Source organism: Macrotis lagotis, chromosome 4 (genome assembly GCF_037893015.1).
Source record: "Macrotis lagotis isolate mMagLag1 chromosome 4, bilby.v1.9.chrom.fasta, whole genome shotgun sequence".
NCBI classification, from domain to species: Eukaryota; Metazoa; Chordata; class Mammalia; order Peramelemorphia; family Peramelidae; genus Macrotis; species Macrotis lagotis.
The window spans coordinates 16,382,489-16,410,224 of NC_133661.1; the positions used below are offsets into that span (position 1 = coordinate 16,382,489).

The 27,736-nt window shown below is 34.9% G+C and overlaps 1 protein-coding gene and 1 pseudogene across 3 annotated transcripts in view; one reads left to right on the forward strand and one right to left on the reverse strand.

The window, feature by feature from the left end:
- PCDH15 (protocadherin related 15) overlaps positions 1-27,736 on the reverse strand; it is a 2,110,989-nt gene that overhangs the window by 1,402,335 nt on the left and 680,918 nt on the right. The gene's annotated exons all lie outside the window — the stretch shown is intronic.
- LOC141522976 (cytoskeleton-associated protein 4-like) lies at positions 17,825-19,734 on the forward strand (annotated as a pseudogene).

Genomic DNA, 27,736 nt, shown 5'->3' on the forward strand with positions numbered 1-27,736 from the left:
GGAAGCTTGATGTTTTGTTAAAAAAAAATCCATGATTAGATTTAACTTAAAGTGGAAGAAAACATGTAATAATTTAGAAATAGCACACAGTGCAGTAGATAACCTTGGGAAGTAGAGATTCTCTCACAGAAATTTTCAACCAAGGTATATGATAGAAGGGATTCATAACTAGCTAAGAGATGAACTAGATGACCTTTGAGGTCATTTTCCAACTCAGAGAGATGGTTCCAATTGAAATTCAAATGTGAGTGGGAGTTTATTAAACTAAAAAAAACTACAGAAAAATATAAATTTCTTATTTAAATAAATTACAAATGGATATGGGAAAGAATCCAAGGAATCACAACTTGGAAGGTCAATAATGATCTTTACATTTGCTATTTCTATAGTTATTTAGCTCCTTTAGGATAAAAAGTAATTGCTTTCAGCTACAAAGAACTTTCAGGTGATTAGTTTGGCTATGAAAATGGTTAGAATCTTCATCTTCTAGTCTAGCAGTCATTCATTAATTTATTCTAAAAGACTTCATAAAATGTCCATCCTAAATTTCCCCAAGTCATTAGTTTTCATGCTCCAGTTATGACAAGCAGGGCTTCAACAGCTGTCATAATGATAGTAAAAATATCACTTCACGTACCTTTAGCACAATGGCCCTCCTATGAAACAGAATAGCAATGGACTCAAAATGCTTTCCCAAGTAACACTTGTGAAATCAGCAAAAATCACATTTTCTTTCCTTTCTCCCAAAAAATGAATTTTCTTTTTCCTGACAGAGCACATGTTCTACACAGTTACTGTTAATTGGCAAGTTTCATGAAAATCAGAGAACACAGAGATTTATGAAAACTCCTTAAATCATGTTGTAACTGTACTCAGCCAACAAAATCAATTTAGCCTCTTCCAACCACAAATTAGATTATCTCCAAACAACAACAATGGGAAAAAATTTTCCAGATGCTTTCTGACTGTGCAGACAGTTTATGGAGTCCAAGTGGAAGAAACATCATTTCCAGAACAGACTGAAAATAGGTAAACATCAAGGCACCTGTGTGTTATGGAGGGAATGTCTTCCTTTAAGGACTTCAGGTTGAGTCATTTCTTCTGGAAAATTGTTCTTCTTATTTAACTGATAGACAGAAAAACAGGCATTCTAAAAATAGTGAGCATCACTCAAGGAATTCAAGGAATTATCTTTTATCCTGAGATTTTGAGTCTTTTGGGTGACTAATCTGAATGAGTACCTTAGGCTAGACCGAAACCATGGGACATTCACAAAATGATTTTTTTTTTGGAGGAGAGATAAATAGCCTAAGTATGGTGTCCATTGGTGGAAGGTGGAGGTCTTCCTTTCCTTCCAGAAATAAAAAATAATAAATCTGTACTTTGAACAGAACTAACTCTACTGCTATAAATTCAGTACAAAAAGACTATAATACCCTGCTCAGTGTAAGAAAAGAGGGTTTGATGCAAGTAATATGAGGAAGGAAGTTTTGAGGAATGAGACATGTATTTGTGACCATAGGGAAGTGAAGCTTCAATATGAGGAAATAACAGAAATTCAGAATTTAAAAAGAAGTCACCGATCACTAAGTCAAATGCATTAAACAGAAGTTTGATTAGTTGGGGCAGTGGATAGAGCAGAGGACTTAGAATCAGAAAAATTATTTTTATGAATTCAAATGATGCCTTAGACATTTGCAAACTATGTGATCCTGGGTTAGTCACTTAACCCTCTTTGCCTCAGTATCATAGCTGCAAAATGAGCTGGAGAAGGAATAGCAAACCACTCCAGTGTCTTTGTCAAGTAAACACCAAATGAATTCAAGGAGACGCTGATGCAACTAAAAAGTTACTCAACAAAAGACTTTGTTTAAAATTCTTTAAGGGGAAAGGAACCACTCTCTCTTATGAGGCAGCACATTCATCTATGGGGCACTCAGTAGTTACAAGGTATTTCCTTTTGCTCAGACTAAATATCTTTCTTTTCACTCTTCCCAACTCTGCCTTCCAGAACTAATCCTTTTAATCTCTCATTTTCATACTTTTAAAGTTTGAAGTGACTGCAGAATTCATCTTAGTCAACCATGTCATTTTATAGATGAAGAAACTGAGGCCCAGAGTAATCAAATAATATTTCAAGGTCATACAAGTCAATAGAAACAGTGGCAAATCCAGGGTCAGATTATTATTCTTAGTGATCTTTCTCCCTACGTATTCCCCTGAATGAAAATAATAAGTGAAATCGTGTTTTAATAGTGTTTTCAATTTTTCAGTGTTCTCTATATATTATATAATTACAACATCAGCAAAACTCCAGAAGAGTATTATAAAAATGTAAACCTATACTGTCATTTAATGGTTTCATCTCCATTTAGCTAACTGGGAGATCAAATTTCAGAGAAGGTACTTAGAGGATTATCCAGACAATAGATAAAAGATGGATTAATATACATCACATGTTTCTTCCTTTCTGAAATGACACTCTTCAGGTTAGAGATTTTGTTTTTAGTGTTGTTATCATGGTTGTGGTTTTCTTTTTTACAATTGCCTCTGTTTAGCAAACTAACATTTCTGATCTTTTCCAGAATGACTTCTATTTCTTCTTGCTTGAGAGATACTTCTCAATTCTCAGATTTTTGAAGTCCTTAGTGATGGATCTCAATTTCAAAAGAAGGGTTCAAATCCTTTTCCTGCTATTTAAAACCTATGAGACCTTGAATAAACTTTTTAACCTCTAAGTTTTTGTTGAATCAGGTTCCTCAACTTCAAAGTGAGAGAAAGTGAATTATATAAAACCTGTCAGTGAATTAGGGAGATATCTACCCCAAGCATATGAAACTTTCCCCCAGCAGAATGGGCAGATGAGAATAATTTGTTTAACAGTCAAAAAAGCAGCTGAACTATAGACTCTGGGGAGTGGTTAGAGTTTAATCAGACCTAGGAGATGCCAAGGTTATCCACTGTGTCCTGGGTCATAACCAGTCATCTTGAGTTTTGTCATGAAACTGGATTTCTATGAATATGGAAGAGAGAAGAAAAATGGAGATGATAGCCTTAAGTGATACTATAGATTTATATTTTTATAGTTCTCTTCTGGAGTTTTGTTGATGCTTTAATTACACAACATGGAAGAGACATCATCCTGTGATGTCCTTGGTCCTCATCAAAAGTGCCGAAAGATCAACAACAGTCCTGACATCAGTGAAGAAATGGGTCCTTGGAAATACTGATGTTTATAGATTAATACAAAGGATCCCTGATGTCCTTATGAAAGGATTATTCTAAGGTTCCAAGAGGGCCACTCTTGTGTTTAGTAGCAGATATTCAAGTATCTGAATTCAAACTGAATAATCGTGTACAAAAAGGATGCAACATCAGGACATACAAAATATTACTTGGAATCTTCCCCTGAGATCATAACCTTTGTGTTTAGTTTTCAGCCCACTTAGAGGAGTAGAAGGTAAAGAGGGTCATTTGGAGCCTCTCTGAGCAAAGAGGTATTTCAGGTCAATGCAATCTGTATTGATTAAGTAGCTACTAGTATTCAAATAAGATGTGATCTACATATTCTAGAGAAAGAAAATAAGGGAATCTCTGAAAAAAGCTTTTTAAAAAGTGTTCTTTAAAAGGTCTAAAATGCTTGTCTTCTAAAAAAATGAGTTTTGATTACAACTTTTCCCTCCTTTTAATGGGAAATATAGATAAATCAATTACAACTCTCCATTTTTTCACCTAGAAAATAAGGAAGTAAAATGTGATGACCTCTATATGCCTTCTAGTTATATCCTAAGAATAAGCACTAATAAAACATCTGTTTTTCACTGTAATAGATGGTGGGAATACATGCAAATGTATAAAAACAATTCCTATTCACATAGATCCTATGTTCTAATAAGGAAGACAAGTATGTTTATAAATATTATTGCTGTTGTTCAGTCATGTCTGACTCTTCATGATTTTGTGTAGCATTTTCTTTGGGACAGATATTAGAGTGGTTTGACATTCCCTTTTTCCAGTGGGTTAGGGAAATAGAGTTTCAGGGACTTGTTGAGGAGGTCTTCCTGACTCCAATCCCCTTGTTGTATTCTCTGTGCCACTTACCCTGCTCCATGTCAAACAGGTTAAATGATAAGTCTCTAAGGTCGTATTGGAGCTCAGGTCTTCCTGACCCCAGATCTATCTCTTTTCCTGCTGAGTCAAGTAGCTGCCCTCCTTAAGTATATACAGAGCAGATAAAAATATTAATAATACAGCATAGTTAAGTACAAAGAAGTTTGAGATGGCAGGCATTAGAAAAGAGTGGGAGCTTAGGATAAGACTTCTTTAGTAGTGTTTAAACTATTTCAGAAAAAAGGTGAGAAATTCTTTGATGTGAAGGTGGAGAGAGTGAATTCCAGACAAGGAGGAAGAGGAGCCAGTGCAAAAGAACAGGGAGGGAGATGGAACACTGTGTGTAAGGAAAGGAAAAAAGAAAAACAAAGATAAAAATCAATGTGAGGGTAAGGAGGAAAAGAGGGGATGTTCAATGAATTCTGAAAGATAAACTGGTATTAGGCTGTGAAGGTGTGAGAAGAAAAACAGGAATTTGTATTGTATCGGAAGTCATTAGAATTGATTTACATGGGGAATGAATGACATAGTCACATCTATGCTTCAGGAGAATCATGTTGACAGCACCTGACAGCTAGTAGTTTCTTAGTAAATGTGTGGTTTTTTTTACTCCATTTAACATGACCAGAATTGGCAATAGGATGGAGGATTGATTGAAGCAAAGAGAGACTCAAAGCAGTGAGACCAATCAGGAAACTGTTGCAATTATCTAGGTGAAAACTGATAAGAATTCCAAAGAAAGTGGGAACTGTGTGAGGAGAAATCATAGGTTGGACAAAAATCGGGTGAATGTATAAACAAGATCAGACCTTTGATTGAATATGTGCATTGAGGGAAAGAGAGAGCAATCCAGGATAATGTGAAGCCTGGGAGACTGGAAGGATGATTTTTGTTTTCAAAAATACATAGAAATGCATAGGAAAAATAAATTTGGAAGTGGGAAACTTATTTGGGGAAAGATAATAGATAAAGTTTTTGACATATTGTGTTTAAAATGTCTTTAGAATATCCATGGGCTTATTATAATTATAGGGAATGTATAATTAGCAATTGATAATATGGGAGGAAAATGGAGAGGAAAGGTGGATATATAGGTCTGTGACTCATTGGTCTAAACCAATAATTAAATACATGGAAGTGAAGGAGGTTAGCAAGAACAAATAAAAGAGAAGCCTGGAGAATTCCTATTGTTAAGACTGTCTGGTAACAGAGAACAAGCAAAGAATTGATAAATGTTTACAATGGTCAAAATCAAACCAAGACAAAGAAGTATCCCAAAAATCCAGAAAGATATTATCTTTGGAGGAGAGGGTGCTGAGGAGAGTCAAGTGCAAATCACTGTTGAAGAAGGAGCACAGATAAAAATGTTTTGGCAATTAACAGATCACTGATAACTTTGGAGACAGCTGAGTAATGAGGTCAGAAAGAGATTACAAAGATTAGAGGAATAAATGAGGTGAGAGGAGAGGAAATGAAGACAGTGAAGAGCTTTTCTCCAGGGCTTTGAGTGAGGAAGAGAGGAGGATTCTAGGGTGAAAGCATGGGTGTGTGAGAGGGTCTTGTGAAATGCTTTTTTATTCTATTTTTTAAGCACAAAGAGAATGTGTCCATGTTTGGAAATAGAATGGAGGGAACCATTGAATAGGGAGAATTTTAAGATTCAAGTAAAAGAATGCATTTTACTGAATAATATGAAAGAATTAAGAATTTATGGACAGGGATTAGGCTTAGTGAGGAGAAAAGCCACTTCATTAGTAAAGGGATAGAGATTGCATGCCAGTAACCCCAAAATAATCCTAATCATACTAAGAGAATAGTTTCCCTCTCTCTCTCTCTCTCTCTCTGTCTCTGTCTTTCTGTCTCTGTCTCTGTCTCTGTCTCTCTCCTCTTTCTCCATATATCTATGTATGAATATACACACCTCCATGCATATGAACATATATTTGGGTCTATAAAAACATGCATATAGATGTAAATACATGCATGGCTAAACATGAATAAGGGTTTATATTTATATATCTTTTATGGATAATATTTAAAGCAGCCCGGGTCTTTATAAAGCAACCACAAATCAGGAGAAGAGGTCATTTTTACCATCATATATTTATTAAGCAACTATTATGAGTAAAAATAGACAAGGCATAATCATGACTGACATTTCTATGATGCGTTAAGATTTTCAAAGTGCTTTACATATTTTATTTCATTTGATCTTCAGAACAACAAATAAGACAGGCATTAATGATATATTTTTTTTTATTTTTACACTTGAGGAAACTTAAGACAAGAGGTTAACTGAATTACCTAGGGTCTCAAAGCTATTAAGTGTGAGTCAGGATTCAAAATCCAGTCTTCCTGAACCCAGGTTGATCGTTCGATTTTCTCTACCACCTAATTCCCTAACTGAAACACATAATTTCTTATTGGGAGAAATTTCAACGAAAGTATACGCCATCCATACTGACTATCATTTGATTGAAAATTCTGTGATCCAGAGGAAACTAGAGAGGGAAGAGATGTGGTTATCATACCTTCCAGAGAATTCTGCACTGCACCTGAAACTGGGCTTTATGTTGAGACAAAAGTATGTTCTTTTGGCTAGCAGAATAAAGTGATCAGAGAAATTCCCAGACTTGGGGTCTTCATCCCATAGTAAACTTCAAGAGGTGAAAACCAAAATATCTCATGAAAAAGCACTTTGATTATGTAGAACTAAAAGGAAAAAAATCAATATTTTATTTAATATTTAATTTATTTATTTAATATTTTTATTTAAAATAGAGATCCAAAATATTCAAAAGAAAACATGGCTACTAAATATTATCCTAAGACTTTATTGTATCTTGGATGCTTATTAGAGTTGGGCACATAGGAATGCATTACTTTTGATTGTAGAAAAAGGTTGTGAATTAAATGAGTCAAGCAAAAATTTGATATGTTTCCATTTTGGGATAGCCATAAAGTCATGTGAAGTAGTTTTTTTGTGTACCAGGAAAAATATTACATATTGGAATTTATTAAAACTCAAGGTTTGTTTTATATCAATTTTATATCAATATGATGTAAGTCTGAAAGTGTTTTATAAATCCTAGCTATTATGAATATTAATTTGTATAGTACAATATGATACTAAAAATGGTTCATATGCTTAACTTTGGCATTCCTAACAGTTTATGGTAACATGAAATAACATAGCTGCCATTAGTTATAGTAGCATTAGAGTAACATTGAGCAACATAGTTAACATTAATTATCATAATTAATTATCATAATTTTACAGTTAACATTAAGTAACACAGTTAACAGTTATAGGAACTTTAAGTTATATGGTTAACATTAGTTGTAATAACATTAAGTAACAAAGTTCACCTTTGCTAGTATAACATGAAGTAACAAATAGTTAACAATATTTATAGAATATAAGTAACAATAATGGCACCTCACATCTCAACAGGGTCTTCAGATACATTCTAATACATGTGGGTTGATTGATTCCCATCAACTAACTCTCCAAGATTCTCTCCAAGATAAAAGCATCAGAGCCCTGATTAAAGAGAAAGTATTCTTGAGAAGGTAACTAGGTTGTATAGAAGTTAGAAATTTGTATTTGAAGTTTGGAAGATCTGAGATTAAACTCTGTATCTGCTACTTTTAGCTCTGTGACTCTAGAAAGTTCTCTTTTTTTCTCAACCTCAATTTCCTCATCTTTAAAATGAGAATAATATCGAATCTGCCTCATAGAGTTGTTGTGAAAATCAAATGAAATAACAGTTCTGACATTTTAAAATCGTTAAACGTGATGCCTAAATGCTTGCTATTGTCTTATTATTTTCATTCTAATTAAATTAACATTTAAAAGATTTATTAGTTTCATGATAACCAATTAAAATTCCCATTATGAGAAATGTTATTTTTTTTCATGTTGTGGGTGAAGAATGAGAATTCTTGTATAAAAAGTTCTATAGTTTTGGCCAAGTCTGGCTTCAAAAACTAGAAACATGATGAAAATGAAGGGCAACCTCATTATATTTGGTCTGCAAAGTCCAGAAGATTCTATAAAGTTTGTAAGGAAATGTCATTTGATTTGTCTGGTTTTTGCCATTTGGCACATTTACCATACTCTAAAACCCTTGTCCTATATAAAGTAAATGCTAGGCCTGTTCAGATAGTTACCTCTAAGAGGGCTGATTGTCCATTTGAGCATTGATTCCCAGGCAGATTGGGGGTAGTATATATATATATATATATATATATATATATATATATATATATATATAGTGGATAGATAACTGACTTTGGAATCAGTAAGATTCATCTTCATGAGTTCAAATACTGTGAGATACACAAGCTATGTGACTTTAGTCACTTAACATTGTTTCCCTCTCTTTCCTCATCTGTAAAATGAGCTGCAGAAGGTAATGGCAAATGTTTCCAGTGTCTTTGCCAAGAATCCCAAACACTCAGAAAAGCCCAATGGGACTGGACAACGATATCAATTGTACTGATTCCGGTAATCTAATCTCCCCTCGGACATTCTCTGTAGAGAGTTCAACTGAATCTGGAGGAGCCTTGGGATTGCCCTGTAAAACAAATATCGTTTCTATTCAGCTGACAGGTGTCACCATTGACTTTTTAATTTTCCTCCTTTCAGAGAAAGCAAATGGTAGGTCTGATCTGGGAACTTGGTAGAATATTTACTGCATTCGTCCTGCATGGAGATTAACCAACTCATTTGCAGCTTTTCCAATGACCATTGCTACGTATTTCCTTAGGACATTAAATCAGCCCATGCCCGATTTAGAATTATGGGGGGAAATGGAACTCTTAAATTTCAGGTGTCAGTATCTTATTCAATTAGTTAATGCTGTTATTTCTGCCCTAATTATTTCCCAAATCTTTGCAATGACAAATTGCTTGTACTGTCAAATCCACAAGCATTACTGCAAGGGATGGCCACGAGAGGGCACTGTCAGTGCATGCAAGGACATCCTATGCCTATTTATTCCTTATTTATTTTTTAATAGATACAATTTGGAATCCCAATACAAAAGCTATTTTGGAGCTATTTATCTCCGTCTTCTTGAAGGCCTTTTGCCCAGTATCATATAGCTCATCATTATACCGATTTGGGTAGATCACTGGTCAAAACATTTCCCTCAAAAAATAAATAGATTAAAAAAACCTTTTTTTAAAAAATGGATGGCCAATCAGAAAGGAGAGCCTTACAGGAAGAGTTAAGAAGGGATTATATTTCCTATCTATGCTTCTGTGTCCAATCCAAATATTCACGCTCACAAAATCCTTGGTTCTAAAACCAAATTTAAAAATGGACTTCCAGAGATCCTTGTTATTACATCACTAAGTACTTGGTAATGTCTTGTCTTCTGACCCTTCTCTCTTACAGTCCTTTGATTTATAATATCCCCTATTTCTATGGCCTTTCCAGACTGAAAAATTCTGTAAAAGATTATAGTGTGCAATTTAATACTACTCTCTGAATGTAACTGAAATGTAATCTTGCCCCCCCCCCAAAAAAAAAAACAGTAATTGAAGGAAAAGACATTTCAATGATATGGCCAATGCTGTGCTGGTGAAGACCCCAACCCAATAACTGAACCTGTTGGAGGTAATGCCATGGAATTACCAGTCAGCTTTCAGAGCAATTTCCTATTTAAATAAGTAGGCATTTCCCCCTAAAATAAGTAACAAGCATATTCTCCATGAGTTCATTTGACATAATATATTTCCAGCAGCTCCCTGCTTCATCTAGCCAGCCTTAGAGGAATCTCAGCCCCTCAGTGTTCAGTTGGCAAACTTGCCATCCAATGGGCTGGCATTTTAACCACAGCCCTCTCAGAAATGAAGTCTGTAGATTTTCTTTCAAATATCTGCCTTTTTTTTTACAGCTGCAAAAACTATGAAAAATGATGTTCTAGGGACTTAGTCACTCTATCTCATGGTCATATTGTCCTAATAATACAGTAACCATTATTTCATTTTAAGGAGTGGGAAGGCAACCTTATATAGAAGTTACATTACTTTTTTTTAACATAAGAAATTGTTTGAAAAAATCCTAATTATCTGTGATATATCACAAATAGAAAAATAAATACATATTACATCCCCCCACATGTTCACTTACCTACACATATATACATGCACGACCATGTATGTAGACATGAACACACAAGTACAAAGGCATATATCCATGTATATAAACATATGTGCATTTGCTATATGCATAATGCATATATGCACATATATACGCATTCATATATACACAGGGTTGCCATCTTGAACCATGTTCCCTCCCATTGCTACTTAATATTTGTATACCTAGAAAGTCTCCTTACATCTTTTGGAATTAATTTCAATATCTATAAAATTAGAAAGTTAAACATAAAATCTATCCAGTTTTTTCCTTTAATCCTATTTTTATATTCATTTATACTTATCTAAGAATAGAGAAAAAGATGAGTTTTAAAGTTGCACGTGTATTGGAATTAATCCCGTAAATTGATATTATCACATGTATTGCCTAAATTACTCATAGATAAGATAGAAAAAAAAATTTACAAAATAACAATGGTGAGACATATTTAGAATCAGAAGTGATTGGAAAGTTATCAGATTCTACCTTCCATTTTACAAATGAAGAAAATGAGGTGAGGAAATTTGACTAAAGCCATGGAAGTGGCAGATGGCAGAACTGAGCTTTAAAACATTCCTCTAACTCCAAATGCTACATTTAACCCACTGTACTGTGCTGCCTCCCTAAATCACAGTCATTCAAATGATCTTTAATTCATGTGAATATCTGACATCGAGGTCAAATATTAAATGAAATCCTAATTTAATGGACGAAAATTACTTCTTCAATAATTGACTAAGACCTCATATGTATAATCAAAGTGAAATTGCTTGCCATCTTAAGGAAGGGTCATCAAAGGGAGAGAGGGAAAGAATTTTGAACTCAAAATTTAAAAAATGTTAAAATTATTTGCATGTGATTGGAAACATAATAAAGTAAATAAAATATTGTTTTAGAAATACAATTTACTAAATAGGCACACATGGCACTGAAGGAAGATATTCAGTAATTCAATTTTATGTACATAGTTTTTTTTTTTTTTTAGGTTTTTGTAAGGCAATGGGGTTAAGTGGCTTGCCCAAGGTCTCACAACTAGGTAATTATTAAGTGTTTGAGTCTGGATTTGAACTTAGGTACTCCTGACTCCAGGGCCAGTGCTCTAACCACTGTACAACCTAGACACCCCCAGTACATAGAATTTTACAACCACCAACAAACACAGACAAATGTCATTTCTTATTCCTGTTGGAAATTGCTAAGACATGTAAGACAAATTCCAAAAGAAAAAGTTTTGAAAATATTGAATAATGGCAAATGAAAGATATTTTTTTCTACATGGCATTGAGGAATTAGGCACTGAAAATCACTGGGAGAAAGGGATAGGTTTTAAGTTTACAATGGAAGGAAATATTTGGAAAGTAAGGTAAAAGAGATGACTGGTGGATTTTCAATTCTTCACTTTAAAAAGACTCACAATCAGCACAATCATTCTAAAAGCTGTTAAATGACTTTATAAGTATTCATAGATTTATATATTTTGGGAGTTGATGGGACATATGAGGGATTATTGGAATTATCAGAAATTATTTCCACTTGAAGTCCAAAGTGGTCACTGTAAGGATGAGATAAATATGACAGAGAAAAATAGAGTGAATTACCCAGATCACAGAGTCAACTTATAGAGAAGGATGCACACTTAGGAACTAATGAACAGTCATGTATTTATTGAAGTTGCAGGAAAAGCAGAACATGATAGAGTAAAAATTTAATAGAAAGGAAGAATTGACTCTTATTTTCCCATTTGGAAAGCTCAGCTATCAATATTAAATTAAGGCTTTGAACCTGTATGTAGATATACTTTGGATTCTTCCCCTAATCATTCTTCCTCCAACTCTTAAATCCCCAAGCAAAGCAAAATCTCAGTCTCATTATTTGCAATTAATATAGTGTTTGCCAGGGAGTCAAATATTGATCACCCAATGTGTGAATGTTTTTTAAAGTGCTAAATGGATATTAACAAATATACTCTAATTTCCCCTTAAAATTCCACATTTTTTTCCATTTTTCTTTTGCATCCCTAAGAAGAAAAACTAAAATGACTTCCTACTCAAATCACTAAACACTTCTGAGACACTTACTATGTACTGTGCTGCCCTTTCAAAGCTTAATTTTATTGGAGGTGGATTCCACATACCATTTTCTTCCAAACTGCTTTCAGGACAGAGTATGATGACTTAGAAACCTGCAATCACAATCAGACGACCAAGATTGGATAACCCAACTCTGGTGCTTGCCATCAGCATGACTGGACACATCCTTCAATCTCTCTCATTCTTGGGTTCCTTCTTGACAGAGTAAGATGGTATTAGATGACCTTCGAGGGACGTTTCCAGTTGTATGTCCGTGAGCATATGAGATCCTAATATATGAAGCCATACACAGTGTATAACACATAAAACGCCATTCTTTATCATGTTAAAGTTATTTATTCTCAGATTTTTCCTTTGACCAGAAGTGAATGGGATATCCCATTTCTACAACATTCCAATTACAATCAGGATTTATAAGGTATCTACTATGTATTGGTATCAAACGATGGCATATCATAAGAAAACTATATGGGAAAACTACATAAGCCATCAAGTGCGATCTCTAATCCAGTATTGTCAGCACTGACTCAAATTCACCCACTCCAGCATTTCTGCTTCATCTTCTTCCTTAGATAATCCCAAAGTTTTATTATTCTGTCATTTTTTGTTTTTATTATTTTCCCCTTAGTCTCTTGGTCTTCAATTTTATCCAGCAGTAAAAAGGGAACTCATCTTTATGAGTATTCCATTCAGATTGGATCGTCCAGATGCACAGGTTTTCTAAGGATATGACATAGCTATACAACAGTGAATGTGGGAGAAATTTTGTGGGATGGGGGAGATTAATGGGTGGTAAGTGAAGTGTAAGATTGAAAGGTGTCAGTGCTGTTGTGGTGAGCTGGAAGTCAAAGAAAGCATTAGATCTTAAGCCTGTTTAAAAAGGAATCAAATAGTGCCTGATCCTAGACTGGGGTATTCCTTCTTTATTCTATAATGGTTAGAGCTCATTTGGAGAATGACATTCAGCTTTGGCAGGGGGCCATGTTTTAGGAAGGAGATCAACAAGCCAGAGTGTGTCCACTGGAAGATAATCAAGATGATGAACAGTCCCAGTCTTGCTCTAGGAGGATCAGTTGAAGGAATTAGAGATGTTGGACCCAAGCACAGATCTCCTTGAGGGATGGGGTAGGAAGGGAGGCTTCAAATATGCTCAACTCTGTAATACTGATGAAACATTAGATGGATTTGACTTTGTCCAGAAGCACATAATGACCTTAGATATTATCCAGTTCCAAATTTTGATTTAACAGTGACATAACTAAAGTCTACAGAAGTAAAGGAACTTGCTAAAGGCCATTTAAGAAGCTAGTGCTTGAGCCAGGAGAACTCTGTTTTGATTCTCAATCTTATGTATTTCACTTTACAACTCACCATCCCACTCAGTTTTGCTGGCATCATCATCTCTATAAAAAGGATCAGATCCATTACCTAAGAGATAAGGACCCTGCCAATTTTCCTTTTTTTTTTAAGCTCTGAAATGGTCGAGCCTTTAATATATGCATCTATACACAAACACATACACAAATACAAAACAACATCAGCAACACTATTGGCAATTAAGTGATACAAAAATATATCTTTTAATCTATTTGTCAGTAGTAGATATTTACAGTTACCTGAATCAATTATAGCAAGATTTGGAAAAAAATACACAGGCTCTTATAAATTGGAAATAAATCTCTTTTTTTCTGCCTAACAATTTCTTTTTAGCAAATGCATATACATGATTTTTACAAGGACACAATTCAACTTAATGCAATATTGCCAGATTCTGTCTTTTAATTAGAATCTTTTCACCACTGTATTAAAATTCTGTCTCCTATTTATCAGTAACCTCTAATGAGCAATCAGATCTAAGCCGTTTCACATCACCCCCCCCCCATAAGAATCATCTGAGGCCCTGTGGCTTGCTTTGTACATCTCTACTGCTATATTTCAGGGCTGTCTGTAGAAGGCAAATGGAGAGGGACTTCTCAGAGGAAACAGTTGAGATTATTAACTCAAAACTATAATTTCTGTTATCCATAGCAAATTTCTCTGCTTTCCTAAATAAGCAATCATTTGTTGATATGGGAATGACTTAGAAAGCATATTTACCTTTTAAATTCAAATTTACAAGTATTTAAATATGGGCTACACACAAAAATAATGTATTATCCTAGATGTTGGGACTACAAGAACAAAAAATTAGACAGAGAGAGAGAGAGAGAGAGAGAGAGAGAGAGAGACCGAGACAGATAGAAAAGAAACTAAAGAAAAATTAAGAATTCAAAATTTAGGAAACACATATAAAGAGAAATAAAAATTTCAATTATAGAAATAACAACTGGAAGAATTAGAATAGACTTTATATAAGCATACCCTAAACTGTGCTTTGAAGGAAACAATGAATTGTGAGAAGAAGAGATAATAAAATTTATGCATTTCAGATATGGGGTATCATATTTCAAAGGCATGGAAAATTTCCTCAGAATTAATAACCAATAAAATTAATTTCAGAATCTTTTAAAAGTAACAGAACTATAATTATTAATAGATCATTTTGTTATAATGCATTTTATATGTATGTATGTAAATATATAGATGCATAGACATGTGTAGATATTCATGTACATATAGGTATCTATTTAAACATTGAAGTAGAAAAAGAATTTTTGCTCCTATAGCAACAGTTCTCAAAGTATGCTCTCCCCTTTTGTCTAAGAGGTCAAATCGATTATCATAGTAATACTATGATTTTTATTGTCTATTAAAATATTCTTCCCTTTTCAACCTAGCTGTTTGAGGCCAGATTTTTCATACACTTCAACCAAAACAACATATTGCAACAGATTGAATGCAAAAGCAGATATGATAATCCAGCTGTCTTCTATTAAGCCAGTCATTAAAGAAATTTTCAAAAATGTGAAAATCAATGTCATTCTCTTTTTTGTTCAGGGTAATAAATTATTTCACAAAAATGGTATTTATGTAAATATTTAGTGGGCTTTTATTGCTAACTATAATGGATAATGATCTTAAAATGAGTAGTCATAATTTCTAATATAACAAGACTATATATATATATATATATATATATATATATGTAAAATGAATATCTCCAATATAAACAAAAACTGAGTGCTCTCAATGATTTTCAAAACTATAAAGGGGTATGAAACTTACATTTTGAGAATCTCTTTCCTAAATCCTAATCTTCCATTCTTTTGGAAGTTTGGAGACAATGTATTTCATCTTATGGTAGAAGAGAAGGGAAAAAAAAACTAACCAAGCAAACAACCAAACAAGCAAAACTCCCTCATTCATTCTGAACTCTGATGACACTTAAAAGTTATGCCCTTAAAAGGTATTTCCCAACATTTGATGCTACTGACAACAAGCTCTATCCAATATTATTTATCTTAATTTCTCAGTTAATGCTTCCAAGCAATACTGGTGAAGAGTTTGGGGATCCTTTTTCTCCAACAGGTTGGATGCCCCATTCATATACCAACTTTGAATTTTATTTTAGCTAGTTCAAATTGGTAAAGCAGTGTGGTCAAGTGCAATCATGTTTAAAAGGCAATTTGATAAGTTAATTACAGAATGTGATAATGAAAACTTAAGATTTCAAAGTCAATTATCTTAAAACTGTTTCATAAAAATGATCACCAACACAAATCAAATCATATATTATATAGGGAAAGGAATATGAAATGTTGCCTAAAAACCTATTTCCTTCGATGTCAAGGTGATATAAAAATTTCCCTTAAAAATCAGTAAGTAGGTAGTTACCCAAGAAATTTTCAAAGGTTCCTATAAAAAGAATCTTCTATTTGCAAAGCAGACAAATGACTTTATGATTCAGGGTAGCCATGGGAACACTAGATGGGGCAATATATTAGGGGTGCCCATTAAATTTTTGTCTCTTGCCTCAAACAGTCACCAACACCTGAGATTTCTAGTGGAGACATTGAAATATTAAGGCAAGCGTACAGGGCCACATGCTCCCTTACACCACCTCTCAACAGCCCATCCCAACCCTATAGGCAGTCAGGTCAAGCCCTGAAGCATGCAGACTGATTAGCTCTTCTCTGCTAACCTGTGCATTATAAACTCTAAGAGGTGATCAGAGAAGAAAAGATCTAATACTCTCAGAAATTCAATCACATTACAGAAATTAGATGTATTTTTTAATGAAGAATAGGAAAGATGAAAAAAACATCATTTCAAGGCATACTACCAGAGACGTGGCAACATTTTCAAGGGGGAGAATACTGGATTTAGCCTGAAAGACTGTGTTTGGATTAAGACAATGATCCAAGATAATGCTAAAGGACCTATGATGAAAATTGTTTTTCACCCACAAAGGAGAAGTGACGAACTCCAGTATAGAAAAGAATGATTAGAGTTGGCCCCAGACATAGTAGGAGACTTTATCCTTTTGAAGCCAAAGTCTTTCCCAGATCTCAATTTGTCTGAGGTAGCACCCAGTATTGGGGTGGCAGAACCTCATTTCAAGGAGTTTACATGCTCTCCACCTGAAGAAAGACAATGAAATTGAAGCCATTTTTTCACTTTCTTTACTTTGTGTGTATTTTCTTTTGCAACATGGTTGATATGGAAGTTTGTCTTGAATAAGTAACTTAAATTACTGACATCATATTGTCATCATTTTTGACATCATTATTGAAATCATTTTTGTTTGTTTTTGCAAGGCAGTGGGATTAAGTGACTTGCCCAAGATCACACAGCTAGGTTAATTATGAGCTGCATTTGAACTCAGGTCCTTCTGACTTGGGGCTGGTGCTCTATCCATTGCACCACTGAGCTGTCCCCAATATTGTCTTTTCAATGAGTGAGAGAGGTGGGAGAGAGGGGAAGAATTCAAGACTCTAAAGTTAAAAATACTAAAAATAATATGTGTGTGTATTCTCTAGGTGAGACATCCTCTGATCTTTAATTCATTCATTCTTTCTTTTGTAGCATGAACTGAAGATATTAAGATAGGTTTTTTCACAAATAGTAAGTTTAAGATAAATAAATGTTACACGTTACAATGCTGTCTAGCAGCTGAATCTCACTTTCATCTTATGAATGAAAAGACTGATCTATAGAGACACCATTAAATTTCCCCACTCCCATTGATATGATATTGAAATTATCAATGGGCTTTGTCATTTACTCAAAAGAACATGAATCAATGCAACTAAATTTTTATTCGGATACATCTAAGACCCAGCACTGGGGTGGGGGAAGGAGAAGGGTATAAGAACTTGCTATTTTACTATGCCTGATTAGACCACATTTGGAGCACAATACTTTATTCTTATGAAATGTCTTAAGGGGGGCGACTAGGTGGGCCAGTGGATAAAGTACCTGGGTTCAAATCCAGTCTCAGACACTTAATAATTGCCTAGCTGTGTGGCCTTGGGCAAGCCACTTAACCCCATTTGCCTTGCAAAAAAACCTTAAAAAAAAAAGAAAGAGAGAAATGTCTTAGCTCACCAACTCCATCAATGAGAGCATCACTATATTCACTGATGTCCAGAAAAAGGGCCAGAATAATATCAAGGTAAAACTCAAGATTGTTTCCTTGGAGGACAGAAGATAGATTACAGAAATGACTGAAGTCACTGAGGGGATGAGGTGGATGGACTTCAGACCTCCATGAAATCCATAGATAAGTATATTGAATCACTGAAAAATTCTGTGGAGTTCATAGAATCTGATGTCTATAACAAAGTCAAAGAATTGGTGAAATTGAAACAGCAGTAAAAAAAAAGTTAAGGAAAGTGGACAGTGAACATCTCACATTATAGTTATCAAGGAAGAAAATTCATCAGGCTGAGGCTTACTTGTTCCAACTGTCCCATGAGATAAAGAGATTGGAAGAAGATCTAGAACAAATTAAAGCAGCTCTGAAGTTCCATCTCACATCTCTCAGCTTGGCCATTATGTCCAGAAAGGGCAATGTTTAATGTTGGAAGGGATTTGGGAAAACTGCTAAACTAATACATTTTTTGTGGAGCTGTGAACTCATACAAACTTTCTGGAGAGCAAAATGGAACTATGCCTAAAGGGCAATCAAAATATGCATACCCTTTGATCCAGCAATACCACTACTCGGTCTATACCCAGAAGAGATTATGAAAAGGGGTAAAAACATCACTTATAAACCAGGTGGGATGGGAATTCAGGGAAGCTTGATAGGATTTATATGAACTGATGCTGAGTGAGATAAGCAGAACCCTAAGAACACTGTACACCCTAACAGCAACATGGGGCTGATGGTCAACCTTAATGGACTTGCTCATTCCATTAGTACAACAATCAGGCAAAATTTTGGGATATCTGTGATGGAGAATACCATCTCTTTATTCAAAGAAAGAATTGTGGAGTTTGAACAAAGACCAAAGACTATTTCATTTTTTAAAAAACCTGTTATCTTATTATGTAATTTTGCTATCTCTTATACTTTATTTTATTTTCCTTAAATATATGATTTCTCTGTCATCACATTCAACTTAGATCAATGTATAGCATGGAAACAACATAAAGACTAACAGACTGCCTTCTGTGAGGGGAGGGAAGAGAGATTAGGTGGGAAAATTTCAAAATTCAAAACCTTGCAAAATTGATACATAGAACCCACTATTGTATATAATTCAAAAAGAAATAAAATATTAATTAAAAAGAAGACATGCACCAGGTCAAAGCAAACTCTGACCACCAAGAAAAGAACAACATTTTCAAGAATACAGAGGCCTTAATTTCTCTTCAGTAGAGGAATGATGATTTTGACTTCAAGTTTGAGCACCTGGAAAGCAATCTCCAGACCATCCAGATGGCAACTTCTCATCAGATGCAAACTCTGAAATCTCTTCTTTCCAAGATGGAAGATCATGAACAACAACTGCCCATCCTTAAGGAGCATCCCGAAGGCGTCACGGCCTTCCATGGGCAGCTGGTTATGGATAAAGATGGGCTGAAGAGTACTATGAGAAACCTTAGGATGTCTCAATTCTCCTTACACAGGAGTCCCTATACAATGACATGGAGGACTTGAAGAGAAGCATGAGTGAGCTTCCCAGTAATCTGAACTCCTTAGAGAAGATTCAGAAAGAGGTCTGCACTCTCCTTGAATAAAAACCAGAAGGATGATTCTCCCCCTTCTGACTATCTAGAAAAATTGGCATACCTGGATGACTTAAAGTGCTCCTTCTGTCAATTGGAATCAGATCAAAAAGTGATTAAGACTGATGTGGACATTCTGGTCACTTTCTCAGGGAAAATTGAAACCAATGAGAATAGTTTAGAGTCCACAAAAAGTTTTTGGATCACCTGAGGGATGATTAGAATCAATTGTTCGTAAAAGTTGAGAAAATTCATGAAGAAGTTTAAATGTGTTATTGATGCTAGTATGGAATTTCAAAATCCCCCCAACCGCCCACCCCCATCTACCATGACAAAAATAATGTTCCTTTTACTAAGGAGCAATAGACACTCATGGAAGCCCCTGGGCATTTTCCAATTATTTGCCATTGTTGGACTATAACTGTGAAAACAGGGAAATGGCTGCTTCATTATTTGGTATTGATTTTTAGCTTTCTACCTGAAGGGTTCCCATCTTCAGAATTCTGAAGTTCCTTTTAAAAAAGATGTTTCAAACATCACAGAAGGGTGAGAATGATGTCTGGTTACAATAAACAGGAACAGATTAGCATTATAAGCCTCAAAAGACCACCTTGGCTAATTTTTTTTACTCAAGTAATAAATAATGTTAATTAAATGTTAATTAAAATTGTCCTTAAAGAAAATACATATTTTTAAATTACTTTTAAAAAGGCAAATAAGATGAATATTAGTAAGGATAACTAGAGTGATGAAGAACTCTGGATTCGATCCATGAACAAAACTAGGCAGGTTCTGTCTAGAGAGGATGAGATCTGGACCTCTCAATCCCACATTTTGGTTTGGTTTTGTAGGGGCAATGGGGTTAAGTGACTTCCCAAGGTCACAAAGCTTGTATGTATCCAATATTTGAGGCTGTATTTAAACTCAGGTCCTATTGACTTCAGGGCTGCTGTTCTATATACTGCATCATGCAATTATCCCTCAGTTTCTGGATATTAAAGATCAAGAGACCTGTCCATTCAAGTTACAACTGAGCTTATATCCCAGTTGATTTTTTTCCTGCTAATAAGAATGTAAACTTCCTAAGACTAAAGACTATGAGTTTTCTCATTCTTTCCCTGGGATTTAGCACAGTTAAGCACATAAATGCTTGCTCCATCCTCATTAATTCCAATGAAACTTTCTTCAGAGATTTGAAGGATCTTCTCATTGAAGAGAGGTTAGACTGGCTCTATTTCTTTCCTGATAACTGAATTACTTGAATTTGGGGAAATGACAAAGATGACTAAGTTTGATGGAAGGAACAACATCTTCAGAATCTGAGATATCCACCAATGGCATGGACTGACCCATGAGATCAATCCCTATAGTTGACTGGCTTCCAGAAAAGTTGGATGGTCTTTTTTCTATCTACCAGGTATTTGGAAGAGACAAATCTTAGTCAGATATAGATTAAATTAGTTGGAATGCCAACTCTAAGATCCCATGGAAACAAGGACTTTGCCTCCATAAGAGTTTAATAAGAATTATTCAGATACCTCAAAGAACACTTAAAATACATAAATAAAAATTCCTTAAAGATCATGGATACTGATAGCAGAGACTAGGATAGAACCCAGAAGCATTTTCCCTACTAGACTAGGATTTCTTTTATTTAATAGACATGAATTTTAATCAAATGTTGTTATTCTTGTGTTTTTCCCTATAAAGTCAATAAGAAAAGAAGAGAAGATGCAAATGAACACAGGAAAACTGAGAATCATTTTTAATTTAAGTTTTTTAATTAGAAACAAATTGACATATATTCTTATGTCATCTTATTTACAGCATGACTGGCTCTCTCTCTCTGTCTCCTTCACCTTTCCATTGGCTCCATCAGTATATGCATAAAAGAAAGACACAATTGAACTCAGCATGCATTTTTTAAAACAAATGACCTATAAATCCATACTAAAGTTAAATAGCATTCAAATAATATATCATAGTTATTTTTAAAGAGTTAAAGAACAATACTGAGTGAGACTAATGAAGTTTACCTTCTTTACCAACTGAAAAAGCAGCGAAGGATTAAGAGAGGAGATGACATTTTAGGTGAGTGTTAGGGATGGGTAGGAAGTCATCCAGTAAAGAGAGTAGGAGGCTATGTCTAGCTTAGGGAACAGACAAATGGAAGTAGAAAAAAAGAAAATAAAACATGTTTGTAAGGTGGAAAGCCATTCAGGTTGCTTAGTATATAGTTGCCTAGTGGAAAACAGTAGGTAATATAACTGACATGTGATCCAACCAAAGGAGTTTGCAATTTTAATCAGTTGCAAAACTATACCACTGAAATTTATGAGCAGAGAAATGGGATGACCAATATTTTAAGTAAACATTAGTTTGGCAGCAATAGGGAAAACACTATTGAAAAGAAAGCGGGAATAAAGGAAAGAATGTCCATTACAAGATTATTGTGGTGAATAAGGAAAGTATTATTGAGTGTCAAGAATAGGATTGTTATATTTGAATTCAGTTTAAAGATTGTTTTAAATCTTGGCCCAGATGAAGGAAGTTAATCATGGAGAAATTGAAATAATTCTTCGAAAAACTTAGAACATGAGAACTTTAAGATCATGTTAATGCTAAGACAAATAAGAAACACACTAAGAGTGATAAAGAGGAGACAGGACTAAGTCACTGTGAGTTTACTTAGTTGAAGAAGTGTATTCATTATTTTCAAGGAAATATTCTGTTTTTTGGCATTCTCTTTAGTGAATTATTTTTTTAAAATTTATTTTTTTTTAAATTTAAGGCACTGAAGTTAAGTGACTTGCCCAAGGTCACACAGCCCAAGGTTACACAGTTTGAGGCTGGATTTGAACTCAGATCCTCCTGACTGCAGGGCCAATACTCTATCCACTGCACCAAGCTGCCTCCTTGAGTGAATTCTTGAGTCAATGTCACCAGTGTGTAAAAGAAGATATAAAAATATAATAAGCATCTGCAGCCAGAATGTATTTTTTAGCTATACAAACAGAAGTATAATATCTTCCCCATAAGGACTACCTATTAGAAATCTGTTTTTTTGGAAAAAGTGAATAAGTGATATCTGCTAATGGCTACAGAATTTCAGCAGATAGTGAATGAATGGTTGAGGTCAGGTATCTATGATCCTTAATGAATTAAGGAGACCAACAATAATGGATACTCAGAGGACCTTTAATCCTCAGGGATATGCAACTGAGACCCACACAGTGAGGGGTCATCCAAAATTGACAAACTTCCAGGTTATATGGCATGAAGAGGTTGTCCCTGAAGAATTCAAAGATGCTTCCATCATCTATCTCTATAAAGGTAAGGGGAAGAGATTATTCTATGACAATCACAGGATTTCGTCATTGTTGGTATGATTCTTGCCAGAGTCCATTGCAATAGTCTGATCTTTCACCTGGAAGATAGGAACCTCCCTGAGAGAGAGAGAGAGTGTGGCTTCAGAAAGGGTCAAGGGACAATCGTTATGTTGTTTCCTGTCCAACAATTCCAGGAAAAGTGCCATGAACAGAACAGAGATTTGTATACAACATCTGTAAATCTGACCAAGGCCTTTGATATCATCAGTTCTGAGGGTTTATGGAAAATTTTGTCAAAATTTGGTTACCCAGAGAAGTTCATCAATATTATAGTCAAAATTCATGATGGTGTGTTTGCCGATGTTTTCAATACTGGACAATGCTCTTGAGATTTCTCAGGCTGTGTCTTTGCCCCCATGCTTTTTAGCATGATCTTTTCAGCCATGTTATCAAACATTGTCACCGAGGACGAAGATGGTCTCAAGGTCAGTTACCGCATTAATGGTGAATTCTTAAACTTGAAAAGGCTACAAGCCAAGACTGAAGTAAAGGGAGACTTAATACATGATCTCTGTATTTGCAGATGATTGTATATTCAATGCAGCCTCTGAAGCTGAGTTAGTAATAAAGCATGGATCAATTCTTTGTTGCTTGTGCTCATTTTGGTTCAACAAATAACACCAAGAACACCCAAGTGCTCCACCAACCAATACCACACCATTCATATGTGGAACTACCAATTGCAACAAATAGAGAAGTTTTGAGCACTGTGGACAAGTTTACTTACCAGCATGGTTTGCCCTCAGCAGTGAGGGTATTGTGCTCTATGAGGAAGGCAGAACTGAAGCAAATCAAATGGAAGATGACATGCATAAGTTTTAGAGTACCCACCCCAGGTGTTCACAAGGACTATTTGTTACTGAACTGTGATAGAGTGTTCTGAGCTCATATTGATCTGATCAGCCACAGTCTGTAATTTGTCTTAAACATAATGATCAGCAATACCTTAATTTGTCAAACATAATGATCTCATTTTGGTCTTCTATAATAAAGGTCAAGAACCACCAAACCTCAGGGATATAGAAGACAATGAATTGGGTCCAAAGAGGACGGAAAAGAAAACTCTATCACTGACTAGGACTTGATGGTACTTGTCTCAAAAAACATTTAATAAATGTCTACTTTGTGCTAAGAACTGCTCTAAATGATGATGATAATAATATGAAAAGATAGGATCTATCCTCAAGAAGTTTACAATTTATTGGAGAGACATAATACAAAAAAGGAAGCAGATAAAAAGTGGGCTGTTACTTGGTGGAGTGAAGTAGGTAGTGAGCAGAGAACTGGTCTGAGTGGCCTACTTAGGGAAAGAGTCCTTCATCCTTCCCTTCTGACAGAGGGATCTAAAAACATAAGAGGTTACTGATGAGATGTGAACATCAGGGCTAATTTAACCTTACAGAATAATGAAAATCTGGTTCTAATGTTACTGGGAATATATTGGGGAATTCCAAAGAAATGAAATCAATAGGAAATGGCTTATATTGACACAGTCCTTATATTAGGGATTTGGGAGAAACTCTTTCCTTCCTTATCAGTCATCCATGACACCAGCTGAGGGTAGTAGAAGGGAATCTCTTAAATGAGGGAAGCTCATATATAAATCTCATTTGAGACTGTTTCCCCCCCAGAAACTTCCTTTACCAAGGATAGCTAGGAGCCTTTGCAAGCACAAGGCAGATGGCAACTTGGCCATCCTTGCATGGAATTAGGGATTCAATGAGCTGAAAATGGAGAACAGCATTCCAGGCAAGGGGGGAACAAAGCCATGGAGAATAGGGAAGAAATGTTCTGGAGGGGAAAGAGTAAGGAGAAAGAAAAAGTAAAAAAGACAGACTATAGGTAAAATGATGAAATAACAGATGAATAATAAATCAAGTCCTGAGGCTCTACCATTCAAAGGATTAAAGATCTATTATGTCTCCATAGAATCTCCACAGACTCTCATCTGGTCCAGTTCATTCATTTTAGAAATGAGTAAACTGAGAAAAATGGAAGCAAGATGACACCCAAAGGAATGTGAGTAGCAAAATCTAAGGATGGGATTTAAGCCCACATTCTCTAATTCCAGGTCTAGAACTCTTTCCAGAATGTTGTTTGGTAGTGAAACACAGAATGTCTCTATCTCTTCTATCTTTTGCATTAAAAATAAATGAATAATAATAAAGATGAGTAAAAATATTTCCAGTGATCAGCATATGTGAAATGAACTTCTAAATCATGGTTGTAATCAGAACTCAGATATATTATAATGCTTTATTTCATTTCCCTATGCCTTCAGTTATTATGAACTCCCTCTTTTCCTCTCTTTTTAAAATTGTTTTGTTCAAAACAACTCAAATTCCACCTTCTATGGGAGGTCTTTCTTGACCTCTGGAAAAATAACTTGTTTCCACAAGTCATCTAGCTTGTAAAGACCTATTTATATATGTCTTCCCTATTAGAATGGAAGTTCCTTGAGGACTGTGCTTTTTGATTTAGATATATGAGGATTATCAAAATGTCTGGCAATAATGCTATTTCATCAGTATTTGTGGATAAAAATGAACTGATTGTGTGTTGTAAATAGTATTAAGATAGAAAGCCCTCCCCCACGCTATGGGGGTTTGAATATTTTTGTTAGAATAAACCCTGATTCCTCTCAATCCCATTAGTTCTTTTGCAACGTCAGTTTGAGGAACAAAACATTTAGTGTAAAATACAATTTTGGAATTTTGAAAAAATTTAATTATTTTTGAAATTAAAAGAAATGTATCTCTTCAAAATGAGACGTGTATGTAAGAGACAGAGATGGAGGGAAGGACATGGAGGGGAGAGAGAGATAGAGAGAGAGAGAGAGAGAGAGAGAGAGAGAGAGAGAGAGACTGACTTTTGAAGAGCACAACTATTAGGTCAGGTCATTAGTTAATTGATAAATATATTGAGAATGCTATGTCATTTAGACTTTGTTATTTTCTATATTATATGATCAATTGTGGTTAGAGGCCTATTAAATAATCTATAAGCATTTCTCACATTTCTCATTCAACTTAAATCTCTCACTAGGATTTATGGTTCTTTTTCGCCATTTCTGAACTGCATTTGTAATGATAGGAGAATATTTTTGGATAGATGAAAATGCCTTATTCACATCTTCTTACTCTTATGAGTATCTCGGTATTATAGTTAGTCACAATAAATGAGAGGATTCAATATGAAATGCTAAAAATGAGCATTGGATTAAATATCAGAGATCTTTGATTAGTTGATCTCATTAGATGTCAAGTTAATTGGTCTCTCTAGATATCAAGTTCTTTAATATGTGGGAATTCCCTTATACATGGACTTTAACACTAGAGTTAATAAGTTTGAGATTTTAAAATTCTGATAAATTTGTTTGAATGCAATTTAATTACCTTATAAAATTATATATTTCCCTTTGAGAAGGGAACTCTAGGCGTTAATAGACAGTCAAAAGGGTACATTACACAGATACACAAAGTTTAAGAACTCATCTCCTATGAAAATGACTTGAAGAAATCATGAATTATGAGGTCAATGAGGCAAGAGCAGAAGAATTTCTGTGTATGGAGAAATTGAAATGAATATATTTTTGGTTCACAAAATACTTTGCAAAGATTGATGTCATGCACACAGCTCTTGAGGAGGATATTGACCCTTCACCATTTCCAAATAATGTGATTCAGGTAGAGAAGTGTGGAGTGATATTCTCAGGGATACACAGCCAGGATATGTGAGGACATAGACTCATACCAAGATCTGCCCTGATTGCCAGGTTAGATGTCTCTTGATTATGTCTATAATGACATCATAGAGATAAATGGGTGATGGAATAGATATTGACTTTTAGCTGTTATTAAGAAAGTCTGGATGGTAGCCTTATGAAGCTGGGTTAGTCACATTTAACTTGACTCAATACCTATGGGAAATGTCATATCAAGGAGCCTGATATAACCCTACTTTAAGTATCTTAAATAAAGGGAATTATGAGATCTGGAATTCAGTTGCTAGGCAGGGCCAATGACTTTTCCCCAAATGGAACAGGAAATCTAAAATAAATCTAGGAAATCAGAAGTGATACAACAGGAAACAAGATAATAAGAGAATGAAGCAAAGCAAATGTTATCAAACAAACAACACTTCTTTCAATATGAATATGTAGGAAAACTGAGTAGATAGGGAAGGGAACTGATAAGTCACTCAAAGCTAGAAGAAGGTCTAAGAGGAAAGTACTGATGATTAGTCCATTGCAGGACATGTTAGGATTTATTGAGTTATCATATTCTCTCTCCATATGTCACATGCTGGTGCTTGCCTGGCACTGATAATGTGCTTTGTTGTCTCTCTGATATGGGAGGAAGCAAAACCAATTTAAGGTCAAGAGACTACAACCAGGCCATATCCAATACTCCTGCTTCCTCTAAATTAGTCCATGGGATGGAACAATTCTGGTAAAGGCAAATGAGAAGGATACTTTGCAGAACATACCTCTCATTGTGCAATTCATGCCTTCAATCACCTGGTTGGTTGGTGAGATCCTCTTCAAAACTGAAGGCGTAGTAGTAAAAACAAATAAAGAACAAGGTTCAAGTTTGAATGTATCCAGTTTCCAGAGGATTCAACTCTGGCAGGATCTTAAAGTCTTCAATTTCAATTTCCTCATTTTACAGATGAGCAATCTGAAGGTCAGAGAGGATTGTTTTGCTTAAGTCACAAAGATAATGAAGCATGCCTTCATACTCACAATGCTAAATGTGTTCCGATCCTCTAAAGGTTATATTGCCATCATAAGGTCATGGGTCAAGCAGGTCAAAAGTCTACATGAAGAATAATTCTCAAATCCTCACTCTAATCATTTCAGGAACCAAAGAACTGCCACC